Source organism: Plectropomus leopardus, chromosome 11, assembly GCF_026936395.1.
Source record: "Plectropomus leopardus strain MGB_pleo_1.0 chromosome 11, ASM2693639v1, whole genome shotgun sequence".
NCBI lineage: Eukaryota > Metazoa > Chordata > Actinopteri > Perciformes > Serranidae > Plectropomus > Plectropomus leopardus.
Window position 1 is genome coordinate 30,395,776 of NC_142186.1, and position 11,282 is coordinate 30,407,057.

Here is an 11,282-nt window from a genome sequence, read left to right on the forward strand (position 1 = left end):
TGCACGCGCTAACTGTGGTGGGACAGGAGTATGTGGCAGAGTAGGGCGGGTTTTTCACAGTCACATTGTGACTGTGCACTTTTTATACACTTTGGCAACTTCAAAAATAAAATTGTAGCATCAGTTTGTTTTGATTGTTAATTAGAAAATGGTTGTCAGGCCACCTTTCACCCTATCGCAGGCCAGATTTGTCCCGCAGGCCGTAAATTTGAGTATCACTGCCTTATCACCTTTTCTCCATTTCCTGCACAGAGGTACAGTACAGTATATCTCATGTCCTGATTAGTTTTCAGATAACGAGTCCAAACATAGATGACGAATTTCAGCAATTTAACAGCTCACAGAGGCATTAATCTTTCATTTGACAAACTGCCACAGTCAGTTACTCAGAAACACATTTACTGTCCTTGAGTGTGCTTTGTACCTCAGCAGCAGCTATAATTGTGGAGCAGTCTCTCACTGTGTTATCTCTGCTGTTCAGGAGACCATTGTTCACACAATGTGCATTAATCATTAATAAAAGACTGTTACTAATCTCTGTCCAACGCACAAGAGTCTGTTCTTCAGACTTCTGGACGCTCTTTGTTTGTTTGCTTTCAAAGTAGAGCGAGTTCGATATTCTGTCTGTAAAAGACGTAGTATAGCGTCAGACGGTTGTTGCTAAGAGAGCTTTTGTTTTGCTTACCACGCAAATTATTCTCAACATGATCAGGGCGGCCTTCAGCCTTTGTAATGCGATGCAACACATTGTTATCTTTGATGTTTTACTTGGGTGTGTCTAAACAGATAGAAACCATAACGGAGGAAGATTAGAAACTTGTCTCATAACTTCCATCAGCAACATGAGGAAGTAACCATCCCAGGAGGAAATATAGGAAACTGTAGATGGGACAGATTAACTAAACCCAGCCTGAATATTCGTCAGCTACTGCGGTTCCAAATTCCTTCATATGTGATGTTGCAGTGGTGATCAATCTCACCTCTGGAGCTACATCTGTTTGTATTTTAAATTGTATCAGTAAAGTACCTAAAATTACCGCCTCACTGTTGCGTGCCTCTCCAGTCAAGTTGAACTTACAGTTCACATCCATGTCTGTGACAACATGGTATACACACACATCTTCCCCCCGCAGCACAGATTTACACAACCAGCACAGTTTTAAGGTGGACACCCAAGATTAGTGTCTCCAACTCAGCATCTGACCAAATGTCTCCCCTTCTGTTCCTGAGTATGACGTTGAATACCAGCCTGAAAAAGTGTTTTTGCAGAACATTATGATGCCACAGTGAAGCTGACCTTTGACCTTTTGGATATAAGATGTCATCACTTTATCATTACATCCTATTAGACATTTGTGTGAAATTTTATCAGAATTAGTGGATGAATTCTTGATTTATGGCCAAAAACACATTTTATGGGATCACAGTGACCTTTAACCACCAAATTCTAATCAGGTCATGGTTGAGTCCAAGTGGACGTTTGTGCCAAATTTGAAAAGAAAAAAACAGAAGAAAAAAATCTCTTGAGCTGCTCTTGAGACATCGTGTTCACAAGAATGAGACAGACGCGGTCACAGTGACCTTTACCTTGACCATCAAAAAACAAACTACTAATTGCACTGTCACAATCAATGTTGCTGCTAATCACTGACTTTTCCAGGCTGTGATTTTTTTTTGTTTGTTTTTAAATCTGCTTTGCATGTAGTATATTGAAAATAATTCATTTTGTGTGTTTTCTTCATCTAAAACCAAAGTAGCCTCATGACAAAATCCTGGCATTTAAAGGGTTAAATTTCTGAAAATTAATGAATATTTGACATTTATGATTCGGACTGACATCAGTTAAAATGGACTGGAATGAAAGTGGAAAATAAAATAAATGTATAATATTTTTTTAAAGCTCGATTTTGAAAAGCACATTTTGTTCGCAAAGTGATACAAGTGTGTGTAATATCAAAATGGGCAATAAGGGTTAATAATTTAAGTACATTTTATTCATAATACTCACATATTTCTACTTAAAGCTTTGAATGCAGGGACTTTACTTGCAGTGGAGTATGTTAACTGTGTGGTATTAGTACTTTTGCTGAAGGACGTGAGTATTTCTTCCCCCACTGGGTGTATGTCTACCCCTGCAGTCTTGTGTCCCCATGAATGACTCTGCAGCTCTCTCACTGTGTCTCTGTGGCGCCCCCTGTCTGTCTGTCCCCTTCATTCACAAGAACAGAGAAGACAGCAGGCGCCATCCACTGGCTGACGCGCTGAATGGAAACGTGCGCCTCCAAGTGGGTGAGATCCCTCAACCAGGGTCACTGAGTTCACGAGTAACTCAAACGCCCTGTCTGCCCGTCTGCTTTCCGAAATAATGTCCCACAACTTCACACACAGCAGCTTAAACACACTTCCTCTGCGACATGAATATTGACTCGACTGTCTTACCGTCTCTCTTTGGAAACGCTTCTCTGCAGTCGTTTAAAACACGTCCCCTCCTTTCCACGGTCACTGTTGACCTTTCAAAATGTCGACAGTCGAGTTAATCATGATATTATCCACTGGGCCGGTTTTTGCTCTGAAAGAGTCGGTGAGGGTGAACTCCTCTGAGCCGAGCAGGCAGCGGACAGCCACCTGCAAATCAACACACACTTGATTAGACTGACAGGCTGCTAATTACAATGCAGCAGCCTACAGGCGCCACCTGGCGACCAGCATTAACACTGAACCGCTCATCTGCGGACAGATCACACACACACACACACACACACACACACACACACACACACACACTCACGCACACACATACACACATATATATGGTTGGATAAATATGAAAAATTTGAGTTGTGCTTCTTTTTTGTTGTAAGTTTCCTTGCCCAAGTTTGGGAAAGAAGGCAGAATATTTTGTTCAAGACCGAGCTGTAAAATAATCTGTAATCTTTGAAATGTAATTTATTATTTGACTGCTGCAAATGTAATTTTGGTGTCTTATAAACTCACTGTGTGCATTATATGAAAACAAATCAACCTGTCTATCTATCTATATCTATATTGCTGGGAGGAACTTTTAAATCATTGGGCTTGAGGGTTGGTATCAAGTGTTAAAAGGCTCAAATCTAAGTAAAGTCATAAGTTATTGGTATTAATGTCCAGGTCAAGTTGCAAGTCTTGATTTTGTTAGCTCTAATCTTCAATCATCAAATTTCAAACTGAAATCAAAGTCCTGTGACTCGAGTCCACACCTCTGTTACAAATTAGGTACCAAAAGTAAAAGTACTCCTTTTGTGAGTTGTTAATACTAATACATCAATATATAAGTAGGACTTAAAGGTTTTAGCTGATAGAAAGATAGACAGATAGATAGGACTATACACATGTGTATCATATAACTCTCTTTTAAAAATATTGTGTTTTTGTACTTTTCACTCTACTCAGCTTTAAGTTACAGTCTGATGCAGTGCATCATACGTATAAAATAAATAAATAAAATGTTAACGTTTTAGTTACCAGTTACTTTGCAGACTCAGATTATTCGTACAAAATTTAAATCAACAAATAAATTGGGATATATTAGTGTAGATTAAACTACCCAGCACTAAGTAGTTACAATTTGCCTCACCTTTACCAGCTGCAACATCAGTTTTGTTTAGTTTTATTTGCACATACATATGCATAGAAAAGACATAAAAAGAAAATTAAAAGGTTTAGACACTGCGGGAAGGGTTAGAGGCCAAAAATGGCTTATAAAGACAGCTCCCCTATAAATAACTATAATCATTCATAGATAGAAAAAGATTTTAAAAAAATAGGGGGCGGGCTTAATAATGCCCCAAATCTAGGTCAAACTTTGACAAGAAAACAAATGGTATGGCCATTTTTCAAAGGGGTCACCTCAAGACATCTGAATGAAAATGGGTTCAGTGGTTACCCATAAGTCTCTGCTACAACCAGCCTATCTGAAGAACAATGAATCACCAAACATGTAAAAATGCACAACACATTAACGCAAGATTGTTTTAAACTCCAAATGTTAACTGAACTGACATCAGTCTATGCACATCAGCTAATTAGTAACACTGACTGTAAAATAAGAAACAAAATCATATCAGTACGTGTTCCTTAACTCCCTCTATTGACATCGATTTCATCTAGCCCATGCACTCAAACAGCAAAACCAAATTCCTTCAAATTTAGTTATGACTCTCAGTTTTGGTGTACCACCCTGAGATTTTTAGTATCCCCAACTAGTCACTGCTATGAAAAATTTCTGGGGGCACCACTGCTAACAAAGCAGATACTGTATTCAAGGGCCTTGAACTGAGTGATCTCAAGTGTACAGAGATTAGTCACAGATAGTATTTACTTTAAAACTGTATTATTTCACCTCACACTTCAGATACCTGTTATCACAACATTATCGATACACTTGGCTGTCGACACCTCGAAGTGATCACAAAAACAGCGGCATTCGTTTCACTTGGGACCCCACCGAGGAGCCCTCAGGGGCCCCTGTGATTCCACGAACCCCACTTTGGCAATGATTGATACACTGACCTGAGCTGGGTTTCACATGAATTGATAATTTAATTAAACTGGCAGGCAGGAAAGCGCCATACAACTATTCCTCAAGGCAACGATACCAGCATGACTGCCACTATCAAGCTGTACAGATGGCCCAGTTGAATAGTGCAGTCAGTTTAATTCCCCGCAATCCCAAACTCATTCTAAACACACACACACACACAAAAAACACAAATTAAAAACAAGTCAAGTGTGCGGCTGGAGATATTTTACAGAGCTCTTCGCGTATATGCTTATCATTATGTAACAGCTGAGCATGAATTTTACATGACCTATGTTACTGAGCTGTAAATGGTTTGTTTACATTCATAATGTTCATAAATGATGGAACAGGACTGCAGGTCACTGAGAGGCATCGTGATGAAGAGAAAACAGGGCCTGAGATTGCAGCCTGCTCTGGTGCTAAAATTGTAGCTTCGGGGCAGTATTAGTTTGTCATTTGTAGCTCTGAAGTGATTGTATAACCCAGCTAATAAAGATGTTCACATGTTGATGCTCTGGTACAGAGCTGCTCCCTTCAAAATGCCCCAGTAGGACGACCAAACCCACAAAAAGTACCCTGGTACCCACTGTAAACAGGTTTCTGACACTGTGGAAATACTTATACTACTAATAATAATAGTAGTAGATACCATCATCAAAATGTTTCTAAAATATCCAAAGTAAAAGTACTCATTATGCTAAATTGACCCTTTTTAGAGTGATATGTATTTTTGATAATTAACATCAGCATGTTAATGCTGCAGCTCCTTTAATCTCTTTACTTAGCCCAATTCAATTAACCCTTAGGGACTGTTTGACGCATTTTACACACTTTTCATTCTTCTTTTTTTTGATAATTTTGTCTGTGTTCATGCTTATGACATGCATTTTGGAAGAATTGTGTATTTTTGTTTAATCTTTGATTTTCCAGCTCAGCTCCTACAATAAGTCTAACATACACAGCAAACAAAATTGTTACATTCATAATGTTAAGTGGAAAAAAATGCAAGTTTTGATCCCACATCCACCAAAGCATTAAAAAATGCACTGCATCATTTCTGGGCGTCATCCTGGGCTTTTACCTTGGAATTTGCCATTTTTACAATTTTCCCCCAGATGACGTCATTTAAAAAAAATAAAAAATAAAAATCATATTTGGCATATGGAGAAGATACAGGCTATTTCCACAGGCTGCACTTTCATAATCAATGCTGCTGCTAATCATTGACATATCCCAGGCTGTGATCATCAGAAAAGAAAAAAAATCTACTTAACATGTAGTACACTGAAAATAATTCATATTTTGTGGGCTTTTTCATCTAAAAACATGGTGGCATTATGACAAAAACCTGGCATTTAAAGGATTCAAACTCTAAAAATTAATAAATTAATAAATATTTTGATATTTATGATTAGAACTGATTTTGGTCCAAAAAATAAAATAAACTCAATGAAAGTAGAAAATCATATTAACGTCTAATATTTCTATAGCGTGATTTTGAAAAGCACATTTTGTCATCATAAATCAGTGACAACATTTCCTTAATTTAGTGGGAATGAATCAGTATTTTTTGCAGTGTGATACTGACCCTGTGATTTAATCCTTTTGCAGATGAAAAAAAGTGCAACCTTTCATTGAAAAACAATATCCAAATCAACTGTCTGACACATTGTCTGCAGATGAGAACACCAAAACATTAAAGTGAAGACCGAGCAGGACTAGAAGAGTTTTCTGTGACGCGTGTGAGATCACCGCCATACGGGAAGTAAGCGGTGAGGTGAGGTGAGCCTTACTCATCACTAGGCGTGTCACTGGCTGTACAGCATCAATGTGATTAGAGGGAAGGAGGAGGGGGGAGGAGGAGGAGGGGGGAGTGAGAGAGAGAGATGACCTAATACCCTGTAAAAAGCTATGAAGTCATTCTACCTGACTCATATTCCCAGCTGACACCAGCTCTCCCAATCACAACATCCCAGTGCGTCTGTGTTTGTTGTTGAAGGGTAAAGGGAGTGTGAGTGTGTGTGTGTGTGTGTGTGTGTGTGTGTGTAAGGGGGGGTCAACAGCATCATATGCATGTGAGGGTTCACAGCAGGAGAGAAGAAGGTGTGTGTGTGTGTGTGTGTGTGTGTGTGTGTGTGTTCGTGTGTTCGTGTGTGTGTGTGTTCGTGTGTGCAGGGTTAACAAACAAATTTGTGCAGAGAGGTTAAAGATGGTTCAGACATGTTTGTAACCAAGAGATTTGCAGTAATTCACACACAAAGCAAGGCTGAAACATTTAACTAATTTATCACAAAACTGCTCAACAATGATTTTACTAAGTGATGATTGATTTATAAAGTAAAACTGTCAAACATTCTCTGCAAGGCAACAATTATAATATATATCGTGGGGGGGGGAGGGCCCAAATATTCAAATATGTTAAAAATGACCCCTAAATATTATTAAAAAGTCATAGACTATTAAAATAATGGATGCCACTATGGTGACCACGCCCATTGATTTGCAGAATCCCGTTCTGAAGCCTGGATTTTAGGGTTTCAACCATTGCCATCGTAGTTTTTTGGAGCCAGAAGTGACTTTATTTGGACGAAAGGCTGGCACTGAGGAGGAGCAAGGGACAGACAGCCTGTCACTCAAAGCCTTTATCCCAACTTTAAGCCTTAAAAAGTAAACAAGTGAGTTACATTTTTTTTAAAAAAATCATCACTGTAAAGTGTTCATGAAGGTTGAAATTTATCTATTAAAACAAAAAATGTTTTTTGTACCAGGCTGTAAATTTGAGCATTTTAACATGGGGGTCTATGGGGATTGAAAGGCTTCTGGAGCCTCAAGTGGCCACTCAAAGAAGTGCAGTTTTTTGGCACCTCCATGTTGGCTTTATTTGTCAGCTCCGGAGGTAACCGCTTGTTAAAAAATACAAACAGTTTTTTAAAATATGCTACAACAGGAAGCAATTCTGGTTGGAATGTAAAATCAAACTGAATGTCTAACGACATTAGAAGTTGACATTATGATGTCTTTCAGACGTCGGCTTTTGGTCTCCATATGCTAAGACTAAATTCCACATCAGAATGAGACGTTTGGAAGAAGTTGGATTTTGGTTACTTTCAAAAACTGAAAACCAACAAAATATCAACATCATCTGTTGTCAGTATTTTTTGCAAATTAATGTTGGCATTAGATGTTGAAATTCTGGTCACCAGATGTTACAGCCTAAATTCAACTGTAAAGACGTGGGGGGCCAGCAGGGGTTGTTTTCTAAAGAGTGAACTTGTGGGTCAAAAGTGTTGTAAATAAATGAATATAAATACCTTATACGAGTTTTGAATCTGTAAGCATGATACAAACACTGAGCTTCAACTTTGGGGAAATAAATGTGAAGTTTAGAGTGGTGACTTTTGCCGACTTACCCCAAAGATGGAACAGAGTTTTGGACAAAAAGGCCTCATTATTCGGGTCCGTGCGTGGTGGTCAGCCTGCAGAAAAAACTCAGAGAGAAACACTCAGTTAAATATGATGAGGTTTTTGCATTTTAATTGTACTCCACCACTACCTCTCCAAGACCCTTTTATTAAAGAGTTTTTTGTTTGTTTTGTTTCATTATCATGTGCAGTCCGTCTGTAAGTACTTGTGTTGCTGCTGCCCTGGTCTGTTCTCTCAACAGTGGAAAAAAAACAAAATTAAAACAAACACAAATGAGCAAACAAAAAAAAGCAAAGGGGAAAACCCCCATACACAAAGTGGCCTCTGGATTTAGCGTTTCATCTGGTCAGCTGATCGACTCCAGGGCTCTCGTCAGCTTATGAGCACAAGATGTGGTATCATTTGCATGAGGTCTTACATCATCCCTGAGAGCCCGCTCACTATGGCATCAGCACGTGGTGCTTAGCCAACATGTCCCTTTGTGCTCGCAGAAGCCTCATTCAAGTGACAGCGGGGCACCAGAAAAGTCTTGAAAAGGACATCTGGCCATGGAAGTCAAAGGGATGTCCTTTAGGGATTCTCAGACGTGTCTTTACAGCCTATTAAGCCTGTCGTCTTTGAGAGACAGATACTGTCCATAGGTGAAAGCGATAGTTGCACGGGCTCTTGGACAAAGAGGTTGGTATGTGTCTCTGCGGCGCAGTAAACCACAGCTTCTCCCCAAAGATGCCAGTCAGCCTTTCATCGAGGGGGGAAAAAAGAGAAACACTGTGACGACCAGATGGTCAAGATCATTGAGGGGTTTTTTTTAATGTGAAAGTAACATGACCTCAGCACTCTGGGTTTCACAAGCATCCCGCAGCTAACACACACACACACACACACACACACATACACACAGCACACAGAAACACAAGTGTACAAATGACAATTGTAGCCCACAGCTATAGACAGTAAGATCTGAATGGAAACCAGACGTGCTGTGGTCCATTCAGAGCACACAGCCAGCTTCGTTTAGGGTCACAAAGGTTATGTGGTACAACAGCATCATCCAGGGTCCATACACAATTTTACCAATACATTTTTCCATGACTTTGAGGCAAATTTTCCAGACCATACGTTCTCTGAAATGACCATTGATACTCCTTATCTGTTCATTTTCATTACTATAAAAAAAGCTTATATAAAGTATTTAAAAAAATAATGAATTCAGAAAAGGATTAGAACTGAATATTTAAATATAACTTAGAGACTGTTCATTATTTATGAGAGGGGAGGGGATGGTGTAGAGAGGGGGGAGGCATATCAAAGATTTTTTTAAGCGGTGGAGATGGACCTTTGTTTTTTTTTTTCATTTTAGTTTATGGGGCGTACAACTCTAAATGGCTGTATTTTGTATTTTTTATGGCAGTTTCAGAAGTGTTTTCTTAAAGTTCTTTAAGTTTTTGGCAGTTCTTTTTCTGTTAAAATCTTTGGTGATTTTTGAAGGGATTTTTTTTCTCTTTATAAATGTTTGCCTTTTTTCCTTTATTTTTTGGCAACTTTAAAAAAAAAATGGCAATTTTATTTTCTTTAAAAAATTTTGTTGAAGAAAATATGCTGGCCATGTTTTTTTTGTCTTCTTTTTTCTGTAATTTTTTAAAATTTTCTTTTCTCTTAAATGTTTTGGTAAATACAGAATCTGCCATTGGGTTTTCACATTTCTGACTGTTCTTGAACAGCTCAGGTGTAATTATACAGGTTTTTAAAAAAAAATTCCATGACTTTTCCAAAACATTCAGGGCATATTTAGTTATCCATCACTTTTCCAGGGATGGAAATTGCTATATGCAAATTCCATGACTTTTCGGGTTTTTCATGATCGTACAAACCCTGATCATCACCAATCAGGCCTTTCAAACACCAAACTCACACATCCAGGCAGAGCTGGGCGGTGTGTGGCGGGGGAGAAACACTATCCCAGATCCATGTTTTTTATTGATTGGGGCTCTGGACTCCCAGCAGACCCCTTTTAATGGAAATCCAGACGACCTCTTGGACACACTGGCATACTCTCTACTGAGAGGAGAAGCCGTCCCATGTGGGGTGCTCGTCCCCCCATCCCAACCTTGCTCTCACCCAATCCTCTGGCCTCTCCACTGGGTGGGGTGGGGATTGAGGGCAGACCTCCTGAGCCCACCCTCTGGTCCTTCATGCATCACGCAATCCTGTTCTCCTCCTGCTGCTGTTTTTTCCCCCCTTTTTAAAATCCATGTTATTGGGTGGAGAGGGGATGTTTTAATCCTGGACTCATACCAGGAGTCTCCCTGTGAGTCCTCATCTGCAACACACCCTTAGGGAACGAACCCCTTTCTGATTGGCACCCAGAGAGCGCGTCTAGACTGTGATTATGCATGTAAATACACCTGCTCTGTCTTTCTGGTGCCATTTTATTACAAAATTTTACATGCTTTCTATTTTCAGACCTGGCGTTTGATAATTTGTGATTATATTGTTGCTCCTTTCTATGTGTTATTAAAAGGCAGAAGGCGTTCTCACTAGAAATGCTAAAATATTCATGCTGAAGAGTCACATGCCATGCTCAGTCTGTCATATAAGCCAAAATGGAAGGCAGTGTGTGTTTTTGTTTTTGTCACGTATAACCCAGTTATACAGTGTGGGAAAACACATATGATGGAGAGCCATAAATTGAATTGGGGTTAAAATGCACAAGTGAATTCAACACCTCCCATAGGAGCACAAAACATCCAGAGATTTCACAGAAATTTAACAGCAGATTTAGATGCCAGTGAAGTTCAGTTCCTCCTTAATGTAAAGATATTTCCTGGCGGAGTGGAGAAATAATGCTGAGGAACATTTAGTTTTTTCTCAAACATCCCCAGAGTTCGCCTTGTCATTCAGGTAGTCTTACACAACACACTGTACATCCCACCATGCATATGCACAGATGGAAACGACAGGCTAAGCTTGAGTTAGACTGACACTTTGAGGAAGCTGCTCAGCACTGTATGGCAATTTATATACTATATTTTCCCAAAGCTTTATTCATAGTAATAGTAAGTAATAAAATAAAATAATAAAATCTGAGAAATCCCACCTTTATTTCATTACTATTTTGTTAATTCATTGCAAATAATTCAAATTTCCAGAATTTTATAACAATTAATGGAAGTTGCATGTACTTTGTTAGCTGTTTTAAACCTTAAGAAATCTCCATAAAAAAGGGAGAAAAGTCTGACTTAATGCTTTAAATGTATTGATAAATATATTTTTAACAATATTATTATCACTGCTGCAGTTG

General features: G+C 38.9%; 1 protein-coding gene across 1 annotated transcript in view; it reads right to left on the reverse strand.

Annotated features, from left to right (window-relative positions):
- The window catches only part of LOC121945134 (lamin-A), a 63,561-nt gene extending 52,532 nt beyond the window's left edge, over nucleotides 1-11,029 (reverse strand). Inside the window, exons 1-2 of the mRNA XM_088084593.1 lie at nucleotides 7,969-11,029; nucleotides 2,440-2,625 (exon numbers count right to left, since the gene is read on the reverse strand). The gene's annotated coding sequence lies outside the window, so the exon portion shown is untranslated. The remainder of the gene's footprint in view (nucleotides 1-2,439; nucleotides 2,626-7,968) is intronic.
- Between the last annotated feature and the right edge of the window lie 253 nt (nucleotides 11,030-11,282).